The 13,233-nt window shown below is 42.4% G+C and overlaps 1 protein-coding gene across 13 annotated transcripts in view; it reads left to right on the forward strand.

The window, feature by feature from the left end:
* The window catches only part of raraa (retinoic acid receptor, alpha a), an 866,000-nt gene that overhangs the window by 513,862 nt on the left and 338,905 nt on the right, over positions 1-13,233 (forward strand). For 2 of the 13 annotated variants that reach the window (XM_072249123.1, XM_072249126.1), the window contains exon 1: positions 1,101-1,431. The exons of 8 other annotated variants lie outside the window; for them this stretch is intronic. The gene's annotated coding sequence lies outside the window, so the exon portion shown is untranslated. Of the gene's footprint in view, positions 1-1,100; positions 1,432-1,553; positions 1,641-13,233 lie in introns of those variants that run through there. 3 more of the 13 variants (XM_072249124.1, XM_072249122.1, XM_072249132.1) reach the window with 3 other exon arrangements.

Consider the following 13,233-nt stretch of genomic DNA (forward strand, 5'->3'; position numbering starts at 1 on the left):
ATCTGCAGAATTCCTGTTGTAGGCAACATTCAGGTGACTTTTCTCTGCACACTCTCCAGTGCGATCACATCCTTCTGAGAACTTTTGATAGTCAATAGGGAGAATCTGTTTCCACTGGAAAATAACTTGTAAAAAGAGAATCTAGATTCCAGATATGGGAACTATTTATTATGCAATGGCAATGAGTTGTTAAAACCAGGAATAAACTTCTTAAAAGGGGTAGTGAAAGCAATCATAGCTTGCAAAGGGGAATTAAATGTAAACTTGAGAAAGGAGTAATTTACAAGGGCTGTGGACAAAGAGCAACCCAGTGGAACTGAGTGGAGAGTAACTCATGACAAATGTCTGCCTCCTATTCTGTGTGATCCTAAGACTCAGTGAGTTTAACTGATGTTGAACTCTCTTCTCTCTTTCTTCACAGATAATTTTGGTAGCTTTCTTTCAATTCTATTCTAAAAACGACTACCACAAAAGCGGTAAGGGGCTTTTCCATAGATACACGAATATGCACGGAATGGAAGGATTTGGACATGTATGGGCAGAACAGATTTAGTTTAATTTGGCATCGTGTTCAGCACAGACATCGTGGGCCGAAGGACCTGTTCCTATGTTCTAAAGTTCAAATGTTTAGCCTCAAATGGAAAGTTAATGCTGGGTAAACGGGAAATCTGAATATGTCTATTAGGTTGAGCGCAACTAATTGAGAAAAGCGATTTGTTTAAAGTGTGATTTCCTCTGGATGCTGAAATAAAAAGGCTGATCTTCAGGGCATGTAAAGGAACAGTTTTACAGTGTTTTCATCACTTTTAACCTGGCGCTTGAAGTGGTATTGTCTCTGCCTGGCAGATGTTTGTTAAAATGCCCACCCCCTCTATGAACCTTTCCTCTGAGTCAGTGTTGTTTGAAATTACAGGAATCTCAAACGAGCCCGATTGAAAAGCTGTTCCTCTGAACTTTTGTCTTCCTTTAGGAATCTTCTTTCTGTGGGGTATACGGTTGCTCCAAATGCAGAGGCGGTCACCCTCCGCGTCGGGAAGCTATGCCACTGTGGGCTGTATCACACCTCGGCGTGTACGGCCCTCCCCTCGCCTTGCACTCGAGCCTAACACTTCCTGTTGAAAGCACCCCTGCTCCTTCCACAAACTGACTTCTCAGAGAATCGCTGTCTCGGTTTAGAGCCGGGACCTCTCAATCTCTGTGTTTTATGCGGCTCAGCAACTGACAGGTTAAATCCCCCAAAGTAATCGAGAGAACTGAACGAGTGTTTCTCCCCCCTCCCACTCCACCCGTGCAGAGCGGTATCTCTCGTGTTTCACAACGTTGCTGATGCACCGTAACACCCTGTAATCCTTGTGCTAGCGCGCAGACTGTAATGCCAGCGGGACAGACAGGAAATCACAGAAGCTCGCAAATCCTAGCACCGCTCGACAGGTGGGTGAAGGGACTGGTTTGCTGGGAGTCTACGGCCAGAGCGTTCCAACTGGCTTACTGGTTGATGACATCGACAGAGTTCTCGTGTTACAGTTTTGTTTTTCCTGTTCCTAAAGTTTACACGGTAACCTGCCTTCCCCTCCTCAATACCCTGCTCTCTCTGCTCAATGGATTTGATACCACTGTATTGTTAGGATTCCAGGCACAAGGTTGGTGCAAACTTTGGTTTATGGTTTCCTTCCTGTGAATATTCCTCTGTGTGTGTGAGGGGGCAGAGAACGAGGGGGACGAGGGTAGGTGGTGACGTTACTGAGAAACGAGATGTGGATAACTTGTGTTTCGAGGCTGCATGTTTACTCACTGGCCCTGCTTCAAGTCTGGTAGTGCCGAGACTGTTCTGTTTTCGATCAGTCTGTCCGCCTGTGGGAATCGGAGCTGTGTCTGAAGCCTGGTTCTTGGCCCCAGTCTGTCAGGAGACGAAGAGTTTACTGATATTTTTCCAACTGCTGTGCCAAATACAAATGAAGGTGGGGGGGGGGTGGGAGGGAGAGAGGGAGACAGAAGAGAGTTGTAGCGCTACAACTCTCTTCTAATTGTACAATTCTCAAATGTCCAACATGTGCGTTCCACTTTCAAAGTAAAAGGAATATTTGTTGAGTATTCGCGTGGTGGAGGGGAGAAAAATGTTTGATAAATGAATATATGTTATTTGATTGAATTATGAGGTATGCATAATAAAGGATTCATCAGACTGCTGTGCCTGGGATAGTTTACAAATGGATCCTTTTAAGCTGCTTTCACATTGAATTTTCTGGGGGGGTGTCACTGCACTAATGGTTAACAATGGTCTTGCCCCATATATTTGTTTCCTTGCTCCTGTGTATTTAGGTATAATTACATGTAAAATAAGTGTAAATTAGAAACTGGGAAACTGGGATTTGTTGAGACTCAATGCCAGGAAGAGACAGTGGAGAATAGTTTTCTTGTGATCAGTAACCACAAAATACTCTGCAGATGCTAGGGTCAAAGCAACATGCACAGCACGCTGGAGGAACTCAGCAGGTCAGGCAGCATCCTTGGAAACAAACAGTCAACGTTTTAGCCCGGAACGTTTCATTTCCACAAATGCTGCCCGACCTGCTGAGTTCCTCCAGCGTGTTGTGCGTGTTTCTTGTGATCAGGCTTGATGCTTGATTTTCAGGCCTGTCCTTGGGCTGTTACTCCACTGAATAATATAGGAAAAGTAGGGGTTATATGTGCGTAATCTGCTGGAGGCTCAAGCACAAACACCTACTCTCAGTGCAGACTGGAGGAAGTACTGCACTTTTAGAGGTGTTAAAGATGAACATTAAAATGCATGCTTGGCGAGTAAAGGTATCATTCCCAGTATCCAGACCAATATTGATCAACATCACTTATCTGGTCATTGTCACTGGCTATCAGTGGGAGCTTGCTGTGTGCAAGTTGGCTATAATACTTCCTACATGGCAACAATGGCAGCATTTCAGAAGCAGTCTGGCTGAAGACCTTGGAATGTCTTGTGCTTCTGAAACATACCATAAAAATGCAAATCTTACATTTATTTAATATATCGAAAGAATGAGGTATTGTACCAAGTTTTCAATTATCAAAAAAAAAACATAATTCTACAGTGATTCTTTCACATTGGTTATATTGTCTTGTTCAAAGCTGGTGCACTCCTACAGACTTTGTGATCTCTTGTTCTTTGCACAGTAAGATAAGATTATAGCCAGAAGAGTTGTAAATTTGATCCTTGGTCTGCTCATTTATTTGTTCTCAGTTGGAAGAGATAATTTAGAACTAGGAGGTAAATTTGTCATATTATTTGTTATACAGTAGATCACTCTACGTGACCTCCAATAAAAATGTGCATAAGTGGACTTTAGGCGAGACAAAGTATTGGACTTGATTGTTTCTTTGTGATCAAACATTTTGATGATTAATTTACTTAGTGGACTTGCAAATAAAGAACAGTCCAGCAATTAAGCATTATAGAGGGATCGTCACCTGTGAAATTCATCAATTTCAGGAACACAGAGGAGAAATCAGGGGCTAATAAAGCAGTGGGAAAAATGTATAATGAATATACTGCTCTGTGGTGAGGCAAAAAGAATGGCCAAACCCTCAATGTTCTTGGAGAAAATAATTTTCAGAAATAAGCTTCATAATTCCTTGCAACACACACTAAATGCTGGAGGAACTCAGCAGGCCAGGCAGCTTCTGTGGAAAAGAGTAAACAGTCAACATTTCAGGCCAAGACCCTTCAGTACCTGCAGATTTTCTCCAGTTCGTAATTCCTTTAGGATTTTTTTAATATGGATGTTTGTCATGTATAGTGTCTCAGAGATCCCCCAAGTCCCTAAAACAGAATTTAACTAGCTATAACTATGCATTTCACTGCATCACAACATATTCAGCTTGGCAGGAGAGATTTTGTAGATGCCGGTGATCTTGAGGAACACACACAAAATGCTAGAGGAACTCAGCAAGTCAGGCAGCATCTAAGGAAGGGAATAAACAGTCTATGTTTTGGGCTGAGACCCTTCATGAGGACTGGAAAGGAAGAAGGCAGAAGCCAGAATAAGAAGGGAGGGGAAGGGAAGAAGTACAAGCTGGCAGGTGATAGGTGAGACCTGGTCAGGGAGAATTTAGGTGTGTGGGTGTTCACCGAGGACCACCCAACCTATTCTGGCCATTAGTAAGAACTTCCAGATGAATTACAGCTCCAAGTCCTACTAATGAGCCAGCATCAGAATGAGGTTTATTGTCAGTGTATAATATGATGTAAAATTTGTTGGGTTTTTTTTGGCATAAAGTAAGGAATAACAATGTAGTATTCATGACCATTTACCAATTTGTAATTGCCATTTGTGCCTTGGATGTGACGTAACTGCCAGAATTCCTGTTATGGATCAACTAATCCCAATCTTCCAACAATGCAGTCCTCAACATGACCCAATGAAATGCTGTTTGCTATTCTGAACTTGTTTGTTTGAAATTTACCTCTTGGTTACATTGCCTAGAAGCAAGCATTTGCAATCTCTTCTGTTGCATCAGAATTGGATTACATGTTTCAAACCATTTATAAATTTGGGATTGCCCCAGTGTCAGTCCTGGTATATTATACATACTTGCAATGTGCATTCTAGAGCACAGAACCATGAACCCAGGCTCATTTGTAGCTATGCTACAGTTGGCCATCTGCGAAAACTGAAATCCAAAGTAACTCATTGTGGTATTTGCTTTAGTTTCTGTTCTTGATCAGTTAATGTATTTTTGGGATTGCATTTCATAATATTTTAGTTATGTTCTAATATCAAAATGTAATTCAACCTTATTTTAGAGTCATAATTTCAGCCAGGATGCAGGTTGGAGCCCAAATAAAATGACAAACCAGCCAGACACCTCCTGTAAATCCAAGTGGCCAATTTGTGCACTCCCTATAAAAATGGGATGTGAAGTCATTGTTCGCAATGTTTCATAGCCAACTTAAATCTGCCAGAATTCCAGCTTTAGTGTTTCTATCTATCTGACTGTCTCTCCTTTCTCCCCATCTCTCTGTGTACTCTCTCTCTTTATCTGTCTCACTCTGTCTCTGACTTTCTGTTTCTGTGTCTCTCTCTTTCTCTCTTCCTTGTCTGTCTGTCATCTGTGTGTGTCTGCTTCCCTCATGCTCTCCCCTCTCCTCCCCTCCCCTTCTCTTCTCCCCTCCCCTTCTCCCCTCCCCTTCTCCCCTCCCCTTCTCCCCTCCCCTTCTCCCCTCCCCTTCTCCCCTCCCCTTCTCCCCTCCCCTTCTCCCCTCCCCTTCTCCCCTCCCCTTCTCCCCTCCCCTCCCCCTCTACCCCTTCTCAAGGCTCTCATCCCCACCCCCTCTCTCGCCCCCCTCACCTCCTTCTCATGCTTTCACCCTCCCCTCATTCTCCCACCCCTCGTTCTCCATCCTTCTCATCCCCCCTCTCATCCCCCCTCTCATCCCCCCTCTCATCCCCCCTCTCATCCCCCCTCTCATCCCCCCTCTCATCCCCCCCTCATCCCCCCCTCTCATCCCCCCCTCTCATCCCCCCCCTCTCATCCCCCCCCTCTCATCCCCCCTTCATCCCTCCATCCCCCCATCCCCTCCTCTCATCCCCCCCTCTCTCATCCCCCCTCTCATCCCCCCCCTCATCCTCCCCTCTCTCATCTGACAACACTGCTTCCCCCCCACCCCCCAAACAAGTGATGGAGCATGAATCCAATGCTGTAACCAGAAAGTTGACAGTATATTCTATTAAACTCAGATTACCAAGTGCCAGCTTTTTCTAACACAAACATCAATTCTCTTGGGTTCAGCAGACAACTTTACAGATGGTTATGACTGATTTTGAGTATAAAAGAAGAAAAAGCTCAACTTTGATATGTTTGGGTAATTTATGATTTTTTTAGAAGAAGGGGCAAATGTTTTTTTTTTAAATATTACTGGGGTCCACATCTGGAAGTAATTTTCTACATTCCAAAAGGATTACCACATGCTCTCTGATGGATTGGATTTGACTGGGTCTTCAGACGGACAGGTTTGAATAATGTTAAGAGAGGAAAGTATTTACTGTTTTTAATGGCTTTGAACTGTACCCAGAGATCCAAGCCAAGGTGAATTTATCACTGGTGTTGGTACATTTATAATTCACATAGAACTTCATCCATGCTTCAGACAATGTAGTGCATGTTCACTATTCAAACAGGGCAGATTTCAGTGGAAACTGTTAACCCTTTCATGCCAGAGATGTTTTGTAATGCTCACTTCTTGTACATTTTCTACTCTAATATTTTTTTAAGATTCTAATGGACGACAACTTTTATAATTTTGATGTTCTCTGAGAGGGATCATTGAATGAGGATGAGAGGCAAAAGAACCAAAAATGGCACAAGGAAAACCTATTTCACCCAGAGGGTTATTTGAATCCAGAATGCTTTTCCAGAGGAGTAGAAACAGATTCAATTGTGTTCAAAAGGAAGCTAGACATGTATTAGAAAGGAGAGAATTTGTAGGTCTATTGAAACAGGGTGTTGGACAGGACAGGCTGGATTGTTCTAACATGGGATAGAAATGGGCTAGGTAGGCTAAATTGTAGCCTCCTGGGCTGGAGCCATTGCGTCATTCTGAGATCAGAGTACTGTTGCAATCAATGATGGAACGTTTGGGTGTGAAATTGTTTTGTCCCCTGTGGCATGTTTCACACTAGAGTCCTCAGAGCTATTGTTCATAATCTGTTGCAGGATTGCAGTTGACCCTTGGACTGAGTGTGGTTGAGGTGGAAGTGCACATGTGAGTCTTGTCATCAACATATTGTCCTACACTCTACATGGTGGTGAGCAGTCGATAGGCTTTCATGGGAGCACCTTCTGGAGACTATTTCTTTTGACTTTAGGAAAGGGACCAATGACTTGTGGAAGATTTTAGAGTGGGTATGCAATTATTTTTTAAGTTAACTCTCACTGGCCATCCCTTCCTCCTGCCCCTTTCAAAAGAAAAGTATGCTTGGAAGTAATTTTTTCTTTCACATCCAAGTTTGGTAAAAGAATGAAGTCCTAAAAATACTTTTTAAATGATTTGACTAGTCTGGCAAGGATTGCTTGTTTTTAGCATTTTTCCAAGGTGGATATTTTTCACTTGTATAGGTTTTGCCAAGTACATTTGAGAATGGGGTATCGCACAAATTGATTTAAAAACTTAAGATTGGAGCCAAGATGTGCTGCCTGCAGCAATAGTTTTACTTTCTGTGTGGCATTGGAGTAGAAATGGTGCAGTGAAAACAGGCAAATAAAAGAATAGGAACTATAATGATGTTTAGAAAGTTTAAATAAGATGGATTCAGTAAATTGCTGCCAGGTTATTTACCAAAGGTTGGAACTTTTGGATGTTTTGAAATTAAGGAATAATACATCATAAAGCATTAGAGTTCTTGATTTAAGTAGTTGTTATTTATTTGTCAGTTGCTTGTTAGTACATGTTTAGTGGCTGGTATTGTCTATGTTCATAGCAAACAGAAGACTTCCCCTGATTAAAGTAGATTTTACAGGCTGCATTGGTTTAAAAAGAGGACATTAAATAAAAGATATCCCAGTCCACTTGCTACACAATATTTGCTATAATTGCTGTTAATGGGCCAATTTTTAACGTCAAATTGTACAGCAGAGAAACAGGCCCTTTTGACCCACCTGGTTCATGCTGACCATGATATCTATCTACATTAATCCCTTTAGCCCACATTTGACCCATGGCCCTTTAATGCTGCCCTTGGGTTTTTTCATTGGTAAAATTCACAAGGCCTTATCTTTCAACATCTTTATTCACGTAAAAGACACTCTGGGCAGAATGATCATTCCTTGGAAAGGTTTCTTAACCAATATATTTGATAAATAAAATAAACTAGCCTCAGGAACAATTTAGGGCCTTTATTTTCCTAATAGTATCAGCACATATTTTTCCTCTTGCAATAGTGTTTCATATACAAGGAGTGATTGATAAGTTTGTGGCCTAAGGTAGAAGGAGTCAATCTTAGAAAACCTAGCACATTTATTTTTCAACATAGTCCCCTGCTACATGTACACACGTAGTCCAGAGGTCGTGGAGCATACGGATCCCTGCTTTGTAGAAGTGGTCCACAGCAGGGGTGATTGATAAGTTCGTGGCCTAAGGTAGAAGGAGATGGGTTATTAACTTCAGACTTGCTGCATTATCACTCGAAGAGTTGAACTGCACGTGCATATAACGAGAACATCTTGGACCTCCAGGTGGTCCACAGCAGGGTGATTGATAAGTTTGTAGTCTTAGGTAGGAGGAGGTGAGTTATACAGCTCTCGTTACATGCACGTGCAGTTCAACTCTTTGAGTGAAAATGCAGAAAGTTTGAAGTTAATAACTCATCTCCTTCTACCTTAAGCCTTGAGCTTATGAATCACCCCTGCTGTGGACCACTTTCTGGAGGTCCAGGACACCGACTTCTACAAAGAAGGGATCCGTATGCTCCACGACCGCTGGACTAAGTGTGTAGATGTAGAAAAAATAAATGTGCTAGGTTTTCTAAAATTGACTCCTTCTACTTACGCCATGAACTTATCAATCACCCTTCGTAGTATTTAAAAATAATAAAGTTCAGGTATGTTAATATATGGACAATAGTTGAGGTACTGAATATTGAAGTTGCAACTTAATACACTCACTGGGATGTGGAAGCAGTAAAATTGCATTTTGGTGCCATGGTTAAAGTCTGTCATGAGCCTTGTGGCCCATCAGACTGGCCGGTTTCCGTGGCGTGAAGCGACTGAGAGTATGAGACTCCCCCCCGGATAGGCCGCCAGTCTATCGTGAGGTTAACCCATTTTTGCCGGTACCCATTCTCAGCTGGGTAGACTGGAGCATTGTGTGGTTAAGTGCCTTGCTCAAGGACACACATGCTGCCTCGGCCGAGGCTCAAACCCACAACCTTCAGATTGCTAGTCCAACACCCTAACCACTTGGCCATGCACCACACATTTTGGTGCCATGCCTGGTTAAAATTCTGAAGTTGAAAACATTTTTTTCAATGTATTTCAATGAACATTAGGCAGTATATTATTGCAGCTGAGTTTAATATCAGCTGATCAGACCACCTTTGGAGTAGTCCAAGCAGTTTTGGGCCCCTTATCTAAGAAAAAATGTGCAGGCATTGAAGAGGGTCCGGAGGAGGTTCTCACGAATGATTCCAGGAAGACAGGGTTAACGTATGAAGAACGCTTAATTGCTCTGGGCCTGTACTCATTGGAGCTTAGAAGAATGAGGTGGGGTGGGGGTATCTCATTGAAACTTAACGAATATTGAAAGGCTGAGATAGAGTGGATGTGGAGAGGATATTTACGATAGTGGAGGAGTCTAGGACCAGAGGGCACAACCTCAGTACAGAGAGTCATCCATTCAGAACAGAGATGAGGAATTTCTTTAGTCAGGGGCTAGTGAATCTGTGGAATTCATTGTCACAGACGGTTGTGGAGGCCAAGTCATGGGTATATTTAAAGTGGAGGTTGATAGGTTCTTGATTAATCAGATTATGGGGAGAAGGCAGGAGAATGAGGTTGAGAGGGTAATAAGTCAACCATGATGGAATGGTGGCTCAATGGGCTGAATGGCCTAATTCTGCTCTTCTGCTGCTCCATCTTATTGTCTTAATACTGCAAGAATAGTGTCCCTCAGATCTTTAAAGGGAGCAGGATAGGCCACTGGGTAGCTAAAGAGAAATACAATGTCTTTCTTTATTAGTCATAGCATAGAATTTAAGAGCAGGGATATTATTTATTTTTATTTAGAGATACAACATGGTAACAGTGCCGCCTAATTACACTTGTGATGAATTAACCTACTAACCCATATGCCTTTGGAATGTGTGAGGAAATTGGAGTATTCAGAGAAAACCCATGGCGTCACAGGGAGAATGTACATATAAACTCCTTACAGACGGCGTTGAAATTGAACCTGGGTTGCTGGTGCTGTAATAGTGTTGTGCTAATTACTATGCTACTGTTCTACCCCAGTAGGATTGCTCGATCTTTGTTGAACCACGTGTTTTCATTTTTTTTCGGTTTAGAAATACAGCAGGGTAACAGGACTTTCTGATCCAATGAACCTGTGCAGCCCAAATACACCCAAGTGACCAAATAACTTACTAACTTGCACGTCTTTGGGATAGTAGTCATAGAAATTACAGAAAATAACAGCACAGAAACATGCCGAACTATTGATCTGGGAATCTAGTCCATGCCGAACTATTGATCTGCCTAGTCCCATTGACCTGTACCCAGACTATAGCCCTCCATATCCCTCCCATCCGTGTACCAATCCAAATTTCCCTTAATGTTAAAATGGAACCAGTATCCACCACATCTGCTGGCAGCTCATTCCATACTCTCACCATCCTCTGAGTGAACAGGTTCCCTCTCATGTCCCCCTTAAACATTTCACCTTTTTACCTTAATTCATCGCCTGTATTCCCAAGAACATAGAAGAATAAGAGGAGATTTGATAGGGGTATACAAAGTTATGCCAGTAGGCTTTTTCCACTGAGGTTGCGTGTGACTAAAACTAAAGTCCTAACCTATTCAACCTTTTCCTATGACTCAGGTCCTCAAGTCCTAGCAATATCCTTATAAATTTTCTCTGCACACTTTCAATCTTATTGACATCTTTCCTGTAGGTAAGTGACCAAAGCTGCGCAGAATACCGCAAATTAGGCCTCACCAGGATCTTACACAATTTTGACATAACATCCCAACTGCTATGCATAATACTTTGATTTATGAAGGCCAATGTGCCAAAAGCTTTAATTATGACCCTATCTACCTGTGACGCCACTTTCAAGGAATTATGGATCTGTATTTCCAGATCACTCTGTTCTACTGCGCTCCTCAGTGCCCGACCACTCACTGTGTAAGTCTTACTCTAGTTTGTCCTCCTAAAGGGCAACACCTCGCACTTGTCTGCATTAAGTTCCATCTGCCATTTTTTAGCCCATTTTTCCAGCTGGTCCAGATCCCACTGCAAGCTTTGATAGTCAGCCTTGCTGCCCACTACACCCCCAATCTTGGTGTCATCTGCAAATTTGCTGATCTAGTTCACCACATTATTATCCAGTTCTTTGGTATAGATGACAAACAACAACAAAATGAGCACTGATTGCCACGGCACACCACTAGTCACAAGCCTCCAGTCAGAGAGGAAGCCATCAATTACCACTCTCTGGCTTCTCCCATGGCCAATGTCTTATCCAATTTACTACCTCATCTTGAATGTCAAGTGACCAAACCTTGACCACCAACTTCCCGTGTGGGACCTTGTTAAAGTCCATGTGACAACGTCAACTGCCTTGCCTTCCTCAACATTCCTGGTAACTTCCGCAAAAACTCTATAAGATTGGTTAGGCATGACCTATCACACGTCAAGCCACGTTGAAGATCCCTGATCAGTCCCTGTCTTTCCATATCCTTGTATATCCGGTTCCTTAGAATATCTTCCAATAATTTACCCACTACTTTTCAGGCTCACTGGCCTATGATTTCCTGGCTTATTCTTAGAGCCTTTTTTAAAACTACAAAACAACATTGGCTATCCTCCAGTCCTCTGACACCTCACCCGTGGCTAAGGATGTTATGAATATCTCTAGGGCCCCTGCAGTTTCTGCACTAGTCTCCCACAGGGTCTGAAGGAACACCTTGTCAGGCCCTGGGGATTTAGCCACTCTAATTCATTTGCTCCTTCCTGCCTATACATGCTATGCAGTTGCTTTTTTTCTTAGCCAGGACCTCAATATCTCTTGAAAACCAAGGTTCCAGAAATCTGTTATCTTTGTCTTTTATTCTGATAGGAACATACAAACTCTAGTCTCAAAATTTTGAAGGCCTCCCACTTACCAAGTACACCTTTGTCGGAAAACAAATTGTCCCAGTCCTCAATTGCCAGATCCTTTCTGATACCATCAAACTTGGCCTTACTCCAGTTTAGAATCTCAACCTGAGAACCAGACCCATCCTTCTCCATAATTATCTTGAAACTGCTGGCATTATGATCCCTAGCTGCAAAGTGTTCCCCTACACAAACTTCTGTCACCTGCCCTATCTAATTCCATGATACAAGGTTTCCCAACCTGAGGTCCGTAGAACCCTTGGTTAATTTTAGAGGTCCATGGCATAAAAAAAGATTGGGAACCCCTGCCCTATGAGGAGATCTAGTATCTCACTTTCTCTAGTTGTGACTTCTATGTACTGATTAGGGAAACTTTCCTGAACACATTTGACAAACTCATCCAGCTTTTTTACAGTACGTCAGTCCCAGTCAATATGTGGAAAGTTAAAATCACCTATTATCACAGCCTTGGATGTGGGAGGAAACCAGAGGAATTCAATAGTCATGGAGAGACTGTGCAAACTCCTTACAGACAACAGTGGGAATTGGACCCTGATCGCTGGCAGTATAAAGTGCTATGCTGTCGTGCTGCAGCTAGAATTGTGTGAAGTACTAGGCTTGAGCACTGTGAAAACATTTGATCACCACATTACAGAAAAAACGTGACTGTATTCAAAAGTGTTTATGAGTATGTTCCAGGGTTACAAAATTTCTCAATGAGATGAAAGATTGGATAATCTGGGGTTGTTTTCTATGCAGCAAATATTTCTAAGCAAAGACATAAATGAGATGGACACAAACAACAGGAATTCTGCAGATGCTGGAAATTCAAGCAACACACATAAAAGTTGCTGGTGAACACAGCAGGCTAGGCAGCATCTCTAGGAAGAGGTGCAGTCGACGTTTCAGGCCGAGACCCTTTGTCAGGACTACATGGACAAGATGGACAAGCTGGACCATATAGGAAGGACTTGTATCCCTTAGCAAGGATGTTACGAACCTGAAGGCATAAATGTAAGGTAATTGGCCGTAGGATTAGATGTCAGATGAGCCTTCTCTTTTGTTAGGATGTCTGGAAATTGCTCTTTGAAAAGTATGTAGAGACAAAAGCTTTCCTCACACTCAAACAGTTCTTAGATGTGCATTTGAAGAGCCAGGATCTGCAGTGCCATGGATCTGGCATTGGAAAGTAATGGCCTCCTTCAGAGCCATAACCTTTCTGTGATTCTGTATACTTTGAAGAGATAATTAAATATTACATAGAAAGAATAAAATAATTGCATTGAAAGAATGAAATACTTATCTACAGAGAATATGAGGAACAAACAGAACCAGCAAAATTACTACTTCATAAGTGATTGAGATTGTTTGGG

The sequence above is a fragment of the Mobula birostris genome, chromosome X (assembly GCF_030028105.1).
Source record: "Mobula birostris isolate sMobBir1 chromosome X, sMobBir1.hap1, whole genome shotgun sequence".
In the NCBI taxonomy this organism is placed as follows: Eukaryota; Metazoa; Chordata; class Chondrichthyes; order Myliobatiformes; family Myliobatidae; genus Mobula; species Mobula birostris.